Raw genomic sequence first — 11,768 nt, forward strand, 5'->3', positions numbered from 1 at the left:
TAAGCCATTACCTCAATAACAGGATATATAGTTTACTTTCCTAAAACAGAAACAGGCACAGAGACTTAAACAAAATGAGAAGACAGAGAAATTTGTCCCAAATGAAAGAAAAGAACAAGGCCACAGCCAAAGATCTAAGCAAAAGAGATGTAAGTAACATGGCTGATGGAGAATTTAAAGCAATAATCATAAGGATACTCACTGGACTTGAGAAAAGAGTGGAGGACATCAGTGAGACTTTTAAGACAGAAATAAAGAATAACATAGCAGAGATAAAGGGCTCAATAAACAAAATGAGAAACACTCCTGATAGAATGAAAAGCAGATTGGAAAAAGCAGAGGAATGAATTAAGGAGTAGAGTATAGAAGATAGAGTAATGGAAAGTAATCATGCTGACCAAAAGAGAGAAAAAAAGAATTATGCTACATGAGAATAGACTTATAGAATTCAGTGTTTCCATCAAATATAATAACATTCATATTACAGGAGTCCCAGAAGAGAGAGAAAAGGGGGCAGAGAATTTATTTGAAGAAATAATAGCTGAATACTTCTCTAATCTGGGGGAGGAAACACATACCCAGATCCAGGAGGCACAGAAAACTCCCATAAAAATCAACAAAAGCTGAGCCACACCAAGACATTTTATAATGAAAATGTCAAAATTACAGTGACAAAGAAAAAATAATAAAAGTAGCAAGACAAAATAAGACAGTTACATACAAAGGAAACCCCATAAGGCTATCAGCAGATTTATCAGTAGAAACTTTCCAAGCTAGAGAGGAGTGCCATGATATACTCAAAAGTGCTGAATGAGAAAAACCTGCAGCCAAGAAGCCAAGAATACTCTATCCAGAAAGGCTATCATTCAGAATAGAAGCAGAGATAAAGGGTTTCCCAGATAAACAAACACTAAAAGAGATCATAACCACTAAACCAGTCCTGCATGAAATATTATAGAGGATGCTTTTGGGGCATCTGAGTGGCTCAGTTGGTTAAGTGTCTGACTCTTGATTTCGGCTCAGGTCATTATTTCATGGTCATGAGATGGAGCCCTACATTGGGCTCCACATTAAGTGTGGAACCTGCTTAAGATTCTTTCTCTCCCTCTCCCTCTGCCCCTCCACTCACTGCTTCCTCTCAAAAAAAGAAAAAAAAGAGAGAGAGAGAGAGAGAGAGAGAGAGAGAGAGAGAGAGAGACTCTTTGAGTGGAAAAGAAAGGCCAAAAATGACATTATGAATATGGGAAATAAAAAAGTAATAAAAATGAATATTTCCATAAAAAATCAGTCAAGGAACTCACAAAATAAAAGGATTTAAATATGACACCATACCCCTAAAACATGAAGAGGAGTAAACAGTGGGTTCAAACTTAAATGACCATCAACTTAATATAGACTGCTATATGCAAAAGATGTTAGATACAGACCTAATGGTAACAATAGATGTCATACTGACATGAAAGAATAAACAGAAATAAATCCAAATATATCACTAAAGAAAACCAGAATATCATGAAAGAAAAAAAGACATGAAAGGACCAGAGAAGAGTCACAAAAATAATCACAAAACAAGTAACAAAATGGGAATAAATACATATCTATCAGTAATTACACTGAATATAAATGGACTAAACACTCCAAATCAAAAGACACAGGGTAATAGAATGGATTAATGAACAAACAAACAAATAAGACCCAACAATATGCTGCCTATAAGAAACTCTTATCAGACCTAAAGACATCTGCAGATTGAAAGTGAGGGGATGAAGAAACATTTATCACGAAAATGGATGTCAAAAGAAAGCTTAAGTAGCAATATATTGGACAAACTAGACTTTAAAACAAAGACTGTAACAAGAGACAAAGAAAGGCACTATATCATAATAAAGGGGACAATTCAAGAAGAAGATATAACAATTATAAATATTTGTGCACCTACTATGAGAGCACCCAGCTAAATAAAATAGTTAATAACAATCAAAAAGGAATTAATCTATAATAATACAATAATTGTAGGGTACTTTAACACCCCACACACACTTATAAACTTGTATCAATGGACATCTTAGCAGAAAATCAGCAAGGCAACAATGGCTTTGAACGACAAACTGGACCAAAGGAATTTAATGGACATATTAGAACATTCCATGCTAAAACAGCAGAATATGCATTCTTTTCAAGTGCATATGGAACATTCTCCAGACTAAATCATCTATTATATCACAAAACAAGTCTCAAAAATTTTAAAAATATTGAAATCATACCACGCACCTTTTCTGACCACAATAATATGAAACTAGAAGTCAACCACAAGAAAAATCTGGAAAGACCACAAATATGTGAAGGTTAAATAACATGCTATTAAACAATGAATGGGCCAGCCAGGATGTCATTGAAGAAATAAAGAAGTACATCGAAAAAAATGAAAATGAAAACACAAGTATTCAAAACCTTTGGGACTCAGTAAAAGCAGTTCTAAGAGGGAAGTTTAAAGCAATACAAGTGTACCTCAAAAAGCAAGAAAAATCTCAAAGAAATAACCTAACCATACATCTAAAGGAGCTAGAAAAATAACGACAAATGAAGACTAAAGACAGCAGAAGGAAGGAAATAATCAAGATGATAGCATAAATAAATGATACAGAAATAAAAAAAAAACAAACAATAGAACAGATCAATGAAACCAGGAACTGGTTCTTTGAGAAAAATCAATAAAATTGATTAGTCTCCAGTCAGACTCATCAACAAAAAAAGAGAAAGGACCTAAATTTTTAAAATCATGAATGAGACAGGAGAAATAACAGCCAGTCCCACAGATATACAATCATAAGAGAATATTATGGAAAATATATGCCAACAAATTCGACAATTTGGAAGAAATGGATAAACTCCTAGAAACATATAAACTACCAAAACTGAAACAGGAAGAAATAGAAAACTTGAACAGACTGATAACTAGTCTCTGAATTAGTAATCAAAAATTCTCCCAACAACCAAAAGTCCAGGGCCAGATGGTTTCACAAGTGAATTCTACCAAACATTTAAAGAAGAGTTAATACCTGTTTTTCTTAAATTATTTCAAAAAATAGAAATGGAAGGAAAATTTCCAAACTCATTCTATGAGACCAGTATTACCCTGATTCCAAAAGCATAAAAGTCTTCACTAAAAAAGAGAATTACAGGCCAATATCCCCAATGAACATGGCTGCAAAAATTCTCAACAAGATACTAGCATATTGGATCCAAAAGTAAATTAAAAGAATCATTCATCATGCTCAAATGGGATTTATTCCTGGGCTGCAACAGTGGTTCAATATTCGCAAATCAGTCAACATGATACACCACATTAATGAAAGAAAGGAATAAGAACCATATGATCCTCTAAATAGATGCACAAAAAGCACTTAACAAAGTACAATAGCTTTCATGATAAAAACCCTCAACAAAGTAGAGACAGAGGAACATACCTCAAGATAAAAAAGATGATAGAGCTAAGATCATCCTCAATGGGGAAAAACTCAGAGATTTTCCTCTATGGTCAGGAACAAGACAGGGATATCCACTGTCAACAATGTTATTCAACATAGTACTGAAAGTCCTAGTCTCAGAAATCAGACAATAAAAAAAAAAAAAAAGGTATCCAAATTGGCAAGGAATAAGTCAAACTTTCACTATTTGCAGATGTCATGACTCTATATAGAAAACCCAAAAGACTCCACCAAAAAATTGCTAGAAAATTGCTTTATTGATTTCAATAAAGTCACAGGATATAAAACCAACATACAGAAATATGTGACATTTCTATACACCAATAATGAAGCAGCAGAAAGAAATCAAGGAATCAATCCCATTTATAATTGCACCAAAAATCATAAGATACCTAGGAATAAACCTAACCAAAGAAGTAAAAGATCTATACTCCTAACACTATAGAACACTAAAGAAAGAAATTGAAGAGGACACAAAGAAATGGAAAAACATTCCATGCTCATGGGTTGGTAGAATAAATACCGTGGAAATATCTATATTACCCAAAGCAATCTACACATTTCATGCAATCTCTATAAAAATATCAACAGTATTCTCCACAGAACGAGAACCAACAATCCTAAAATTTGTATGGAACAAGAAAAGACCCTGAATAGCCAAAACAATTTTGAAAAAGGAAAGCTGGAGGCATCACAGTTCCGGACTTCAAATTATATAACAAAGCTGTATGGATCAAAACAGTATGGTACTGGCACAAAAATAGATACATAGATCCATGGGACAGAATAGAAAACCCAAAAATAAACCTACAACTGTATAGTTAACTAATCTTTGACAAAGCAGGAAAGAGTATCTAATGGTACAAAGACAGTGTCTTCTACAAACAGTGTTAGAAAAACTAAACAGCAATATGCAAAAGAATAAAACTGGACCGCCTTCTTTTACCATACACAAAAATAAATTCAAAATGGATGAAAGGCCTAAATGTGAGACCTGAAACCATAAAAATTCTAGACAAGAACATAGGCAGTAAGTTCTTTGACACTGCCCATAGCAACTTTTCTAGATAGGTCCCCTGAGGCCTATGGCAAGGGAAACAAAAGCAAAAATATACTAATGGAACTTTATGAAAATAAAAAGCTTCTGCACAGCAAAGGAAACAGTCAACAAAATTAAAAGGCAATCAATAGAATGGGAGAAGATATTGGCAAATGACATATCCAATAAAGGGTTAGCATTCAAAATATTAAAAACTCAGACAATTCAACACACACACACACACACACACACACACACACACAAATAATCCAATTAAAAAATGGACAGAAGACATGAACAGACATTTCTCCAAAGAAGACATACAGATGGCCAACAGACACATGAAAAGGTGCTCAACATCACTCATCATCAGGGAAATACAAATCAAAACCATAATACCACCTCACAACTGTCAGAATGGCTAAAATTGACAACACAAGAAACAAGTGTTGGCAAGGATGTAGAGAAAGGGAAATCCTCTTAGACTGTTGGTGGGAATGCAAACTGCCGCAGCCACTGTGGAAAACAGTATGGAGGTTCCTCAAAAATTAAAAAAAAATAGTGGGGTTCCTGGGTGGCTCAGTCAGTTAAGCATCCAACTTTGGCTCAGGTCATGATCTCACGGTTCACAGGTTCAAGCCCCATGTCAGGCTCTGTGCTGCAGCTCAGAGCCTGAAGCCTGCTTCAGATTTTGTGTCTCTCTCTGTCTCTGCCCACTCCCACTCATGCTCTGTCTGCCACAAATCGATAAAAACGTTTAAAATTTTTTTTAAAAATTTAAAAATAGAACTACACGGTGATTTAGCAATTGCACTACTAGGTATTTACCCAAAGGATACAAAAACACTAATTCGAAGGGATACATGACCCCTGATGTTTATAGTATCACTGTTTACGGTAGCCAAATTATGGAAAAGAGCTCAAATGTCCATCTACTGATGAATGGATAAAGAAGAGGTGATATCTATATACAATGGAATATTACTTGGCCATCAAAAAGAATGAAATCTTGCCATTTGCAATGACGTGGATGCAGCTAGAGAGTATAATGCTAAGTGAAATAAGTCTGAGAGAAAGACAAATACCATATGATTTCACTCATATGTGGAATTTAAGAAACAAAACAAAGGGGCAAAGGGACAAGAGAGAGAGAGAGAGAGAGAGAGAGAGAGAGAGAGAGAGAGAGAGAGAGAGACAAACCAAGACCAGACTCCTAAGTAAAGAGAACAAACTGATGGTTACCAGAGGGGAGGAGGGGAGGGGGATGGATGAAATAGGTGATGGGGATTAAGGAGCACACTTGTGATAAGCACCAGTTGATTAAAATAAAAACTTTTTTAAAAAAAGTATATAATCCTAAAAAAAAGTATATAATCCTGCCAATAAATAAGTACCATGTTAAAAATAAAATAAAAATTGATGTATAATGAAAAAATTGGCTTTTGCTACACACAATTATTTGGAAACATTTTGTTTCCAGCTTACACTCTTTGTTCCAGTAGAAAATGTTATGTGAGCTTCACATTTTAGTAACAGTGTCAATTTATAATTCCCCAGAACCACATGTAGATATTTTATTTCAGAGCTAATGGCTGAAAAAATCCATTGGACCAATGATTTCAAATAACCATTACTGTCACTATCATCTGACCACCCCACTGCAAATCAACCACATTTCCTGGGGGAGAATAGAATGAATAGTCCCACTATATATATACTGTAAAATGGACCTTTGGAGGAAAGGTTTTGGGATCATCACTAATACCCATCTACCTCAAAAATTAACTGAATCACATTAGGCTTTTGCTCCATATAGATATATTTTTGAAATTATTGGTTGACCTGAATGTTAAGAATATGAGTGGGGCGCCTGGGTGGCTCAATCGGTTCAGCGTGTGACTTCGGCTCAGGTCATTATCTCACAGTTCGAGGGTTGGAGCCCCATATCAGGCTCTGTGCTAACAACTCGGAGCCTGGAGCCTGCTTTAGATTCTGTGTCTCCCTCTCTCTCTGCCCCTCCCCCACTTGTTCTCTCTCTCTCTCTCTCTCTCTCTCAAAAATAAATAAACACTAAAAAAAAGGAATATGAGGAAAACCTGCTGTATTTGTACTTGGAATACATAATAATATTTTATAATTATCTTGTTATGCTAACCTACGGATTATATGCTTCTCTTGAGAATGTACAAATTTCATAGCAGATCTCAGAGGCCACACACCAGTCACCCCCACTCAGGGATTTATTTCTTCTTTTTGCATATTCTTCTAGCTCTTGTCACTTCCTTCACCTCCTTGTGGCTTTATTTGGCTATCATGAGGGAAAACACAGTATAACCTGGTGGTTAAGGGTGTGTGGGCTTTAGAGAGCTAGATTTGAATTCTGGCTCTGCTTTCTAGCTGTGTGATTTGCGACACATCTTCTAATCAATCTAGACATAAGTTTCTTCATTTATAAAATGAAGATGATAACCACAAAGATATTGCAAAGATTCTATAGGAACAGGTATAAATGCAAAGATTCTATAGGAACAGGTATAAACAGCTGTACACAGTGTCAGAATTACTATTATAATTAGCATTTTTATTACACCTTTGCCAAGAGCCAAATGGGCAATTTTCTGGCCCAAATCTTGCAGTGAAAAAGAAGAGTAAGTCATCATCAGAAAGCTGTCAGGACTGGAAGCTATGAACCATCCTTTATACCAGTGACTGAGCTTCTACCTCTACTCCAAAGCACTGTGCAAGTCGCTGGGATATAGAAGAGCATATGGAATAGTCTCTGCCTTCAAGATGCTTATAGCCTTTTGGAGAAGAATTACCACATATAAAAAAAAACCAAGTAGAAAATAAATAAATAGAGGGAAGGAGACAAACATCCTTGCAGAAGAATTTCCAGTAATTTATATAGCTACTCTGCCCTCAAGGAGGTTGAACCTAACTCCTCACTCCTTTTTTTTTTAATGTTTATTTATTTTTGAGAGAGAGACAGAGTGTGAGTGGGGGAGGGGCAGAGAGAGAGGGACTCACAGAATCTGAGCAGGCTCCAGGCTCAGAGCTGTCAGCACAGAGCCTGACGTGGGGCTCAAACTCACTAAATGTGAGATCATGACCTGAGCCAAAGTACAAAAGTGTAACTTTACAGCAGAGAAACCTGACAAACACCACCTCAGCCCCAAGACCAAGGTCAATGTCAACAGTATTAAGTCATGTTGATAGGATATATGCAACCTTGCTATGATGTGAGGAGAATGTTACTTCACCTCTGTGGCCATCCTCCAAAAACCCATAATCCCGACCTAATGGTGAGAAAAACATCAGACAAATCCCTACTAAGGGACCAGTACTCTTCAAAATTGTCAAGGTCATTGAAATAAGGAAAATCTTAGAAAGCTTCACCAAGAAGAGTCTAAGGAAATACATGCTGACTAAAAGTAATGCGGTATCCTGGATGGGATCCTGCAACAGAAAATGGATATTAGGTAAAAACTAGGGAAATCTGAATAAGTTGGGCTTTAATTAATCATAATGTATCAGTATTGGTTCATTGACAGTGGCATCTATACCATACTAATAAAAGATGTTAATAATAGGGAATCTGGGTGTAGGATTAACAGTAGCTCTCTGTGTTATTGATTTTTTGGTAAACCTACTGCCAGCATGGCTTAGTTGGTTAAGCATCTGACTTTGGTTCAGGTCATGACCTCCTGGTTCATGAGTTTGAGCCCCACATTGGGTTCTGTACTCTCCCTCTATCTCTCTGCCCCTTCCCCACTTGCACTCTCTCTCTCAAAATAAATAAATAGAGCTTTAAAAAATAAAACTGTTCTAAAGTACTTTCTAAAAATTAGTACAAGGGGGCGCTCCTGGCTGGCTTGGTCTGTACAGCATATGGCTTTTGCTCTCAGGGTCTTAAGTTCAACCACATTGGGCACAGAGCTTACTTTAAAGTAATAATAATAATAAAATTAAAATTAACAGATAAATAGTACAAGGGAACAAATGATAAGATAGAATGGGATTGATTCATTCATTCAACAAATACTTATTGAATAACCATTATGTGCTAGACACTGCATTGGGAACTACGGGGACAGCAATGATCAAAGAGGGAAAGAAACTTGTTCTTGAGGAGCTTACACGGGATGTAGGCTTGGCCTTTTAGAATGAATACATGTTCCCTGCCACAGCTTTCCTCAGGAGGGAAGTTTTGGTGGCACTCCAGTGGCCAATGTGACCTCTATTACTTGATGTTAAATAGGGGCAAAGGTAATCCAGTCCATAGTTTAGCAGTGAGAGGTGAAAAGAAAGGGAACTTGCATAAGAAATGATGGCTTCTGGGACAGGTGAGAGCCAGCTGGCACAGCCAGTGTTTCCTAAGGCCTTCCAAACCCCAGAAAAATGGCATAGCCCTTGAAGCCACTATATGCCCAGGAAGCATTTGCCCAATCACAGAAAGTGGCCAGGGGGAGGTCTCTTCCAATCACTTGGTCTAATCCATTTCACCCTATAGGAAAGGAAACTGAGTTCCAGAAAAAGAGAGTGATTTCTAGTGGTCACAGGACTATCTCTGAATCAACTTTTTTTCCCCCTCCACGTTTTTATTTAAATTACAGTTAGTTAACATACAGTGTAATCTTAGTTTCAGGTGTAGAATTGAGTGTGAATCAACTTTTTGATTTTCACACCTCAGAAGCTGTAGACAGTTATTCTGTTGCCAGAAATCATCAAAAACTGAAAGGCCAGATGTACATACTTGCTTAGTAGTAGATGTGAACAAAAAACAATCAGGCAAACTAGATCTAGAAAAAACATCAATGTGGTAAGATAACACAGGTGATGGGAGTTTTCAAACTGATTATGGTCCATAACCTATGGGATCCTGCAGGATAAACATACACTTCCCTAAAGGGAACAAATTCACTTTAAGTTCACTGTGACTGAAATAAAACCAAGTTACTACGTATTGCATTAGCTAAGTAAGTTTACAGGGGAGCTAAGGATAGGGGGTGGGACAGGACTGATACTCTTTTTAAAGATAAAAATTAAAATTAAAAGGGGTACCTGGGTGGCTCAGTGGGTTAAGCGTCCAACTTCAGCTCAAGTCATGATCTTCCGGTTTGTGAGTTTGAGCCCAGCATTGAGCTCTGTGCTGACAGCTCAGAGTCTGGAGCCTGCTTCGGATTCTGTGTCTCCCTCTCTCTCTGCCCCTCCCCTGCTCATGCTCGGTCTCTCTCTGTTTCTCAAAAATGAATAAACGTTAAAGAAAATTAAAAAATAAAAGATCAACAACAAGAATATTAAAACTTCCAGGTAACACCAGCTTCATACTTAGGTAAAGACAAAACAGAGAAGGGACCTGTAAACTAAGAGCTTATCTGTGCAGGTAATGAACCAAATCTAATCAGAGAACCACACTATTCTTGAGGAACTCTTTTGAGCTGCCAGCAGCATCCTGAAGCCTAAAAATCCCACTTAGGGTAATAGTTTTACAGGTAGGGTGGGAGGGAGGGGAGGGTGGGTGATGGGCATTGAGGAGGGCACCTTTTGGGATGAGCACTGGGTGTTGTATGGAAACCAACTGGTCAATAAATTTCATATATACAAAAAAAAAAAAAAATAAAATAAAATAAAAAATTAAATTAAATTAAATTAAAAAAAATAGTTTTACAGATAGCTCACTCCCTTAACAAGGCCAGCCCATTCTGTGACCTGACAGCACACTTGGGGATAATTACTTTTGAAACTGAGTTTTCAACTCTTCTGTTAGGGATTATTTTTAAAGTTTCATTTATTTATATTTTTAGTAATCACTGCACCCAATGTGGGACTCAAACTCATGACCCCCTGATCAAGAGTTGCAAGCTCTTCTGACAGAGCCAGCCAGGCGCCCGTTAATGATTGTTTTTAAACAAACATCAGGCCAGAAGATGCTTCCATGTTTTATCTGGGAAACACAGTAGGCATATTTTTGATGGAATTTTAATGAAAAGATAATGAAAGAAGAGAGGAAAATTAGAATTATTAGCTTAACCTCTAATATTGAGCTAAGTATTATGCATCCTGGGCAGCCCATTAGAATCACCTGGGAGCTTTAAAAAATTCTAACACACTGGCCCCATCCCAGACTAATTACATAAAATCTCCAGGGTGGGACTCAGGCTTTGGTACTTTTTAAAGCTCCCCCAGGTGATTCCATTGTGCAGTCCAGTTAGGAATCCACTGCTCTACAAGGAGTTATTCTAAATTTTGGATATCAAATAGTCTTAATTAAAGCAGGGTAAACTACCCAGGCATCTCAGGAGTACAATAACCCGAAATGTCACCCAACTGAATGCAAAACTATAATTTTAACAATTTGTCTTTTTAAGTCAAACATACCCAGATTCCTTTGGCTTTCCCTCTATTCTACAGATATTCCCACAGCAGAGACAACTACCTCTCAAGTTAGTTTTTCCTTAATATACTTATGGTGAACATGAGGTACAAACTGAGAATGAAAAATCTCATCCCCACTCCCCCACCCTTCTTGGTTGGCCTTTCAAACCAGAAAAACAAAGGAAGAAAAACTTCTCTTAAATGTTTCAAAACAAAATAATTAAAATTGTATCTTTGGGTAAACAACTGTGAAACTCAATGAGGTATTTCCTTTATTTTTTAAGAGTCATAGACTCAAGAGTCAATCATGGAAACAGCTGCATAGTTTTCATTCTGCCAAATGGTTCAGTGAAATTACATCACAGGAGGGCTGTACCCCATGGGAGTTCTGAAGAGCATGCACCCCTCTGGCCATTTGGGCACCTGTCTGCAGAGCTGTGGAGTGGGAGCTGTTTTCCAAGGATCTGAACTCTCCCTCATTATATAGCATCATGACAATCTGCCCAGCCTAATTGGAAGAGATTATCCAACACTGATTGAGGATACTCAATAAACAATCATGGAAAAGACAGTTTTAATAGTCCTGAAGGCTTGAAATTTCTACCAAGAAAAATACCAGGGGTGGTGGCTAGAATACTGGGTTTCGAAGAAAAGGGCAATTGTCTCTACCATGGAAGAGTTTACATCTTTAAAGCAGCCATGAAAGTAAGAATAAAAAACTTCCCAGCCAACAAATGTTATTTAATTAGTCTTTCTCTCCAGAAGACACTCAAATAGTAAATAGTAAAGGGAATGAAATCAGCACCACCCCCCTCCCCCCCCACAGTTGCCTGATTCAACACTGACTCATTCCAGATGGAGAGGAT

This window comes from Prionailurus viverrinus, chromosome B3, assembly GCF_022837055.1.
Source record: "Prionailurus viverrinus isolate Anna chromosome B3, UM_Priviv_1.0, whole genome shotgun sequence".
Lineage (NCBI taxonomy): Eukaryota > Metazoa > Chordata > Mammalia > Carnivora > Felidae > Prionailurus > Prionailurus viverrinus.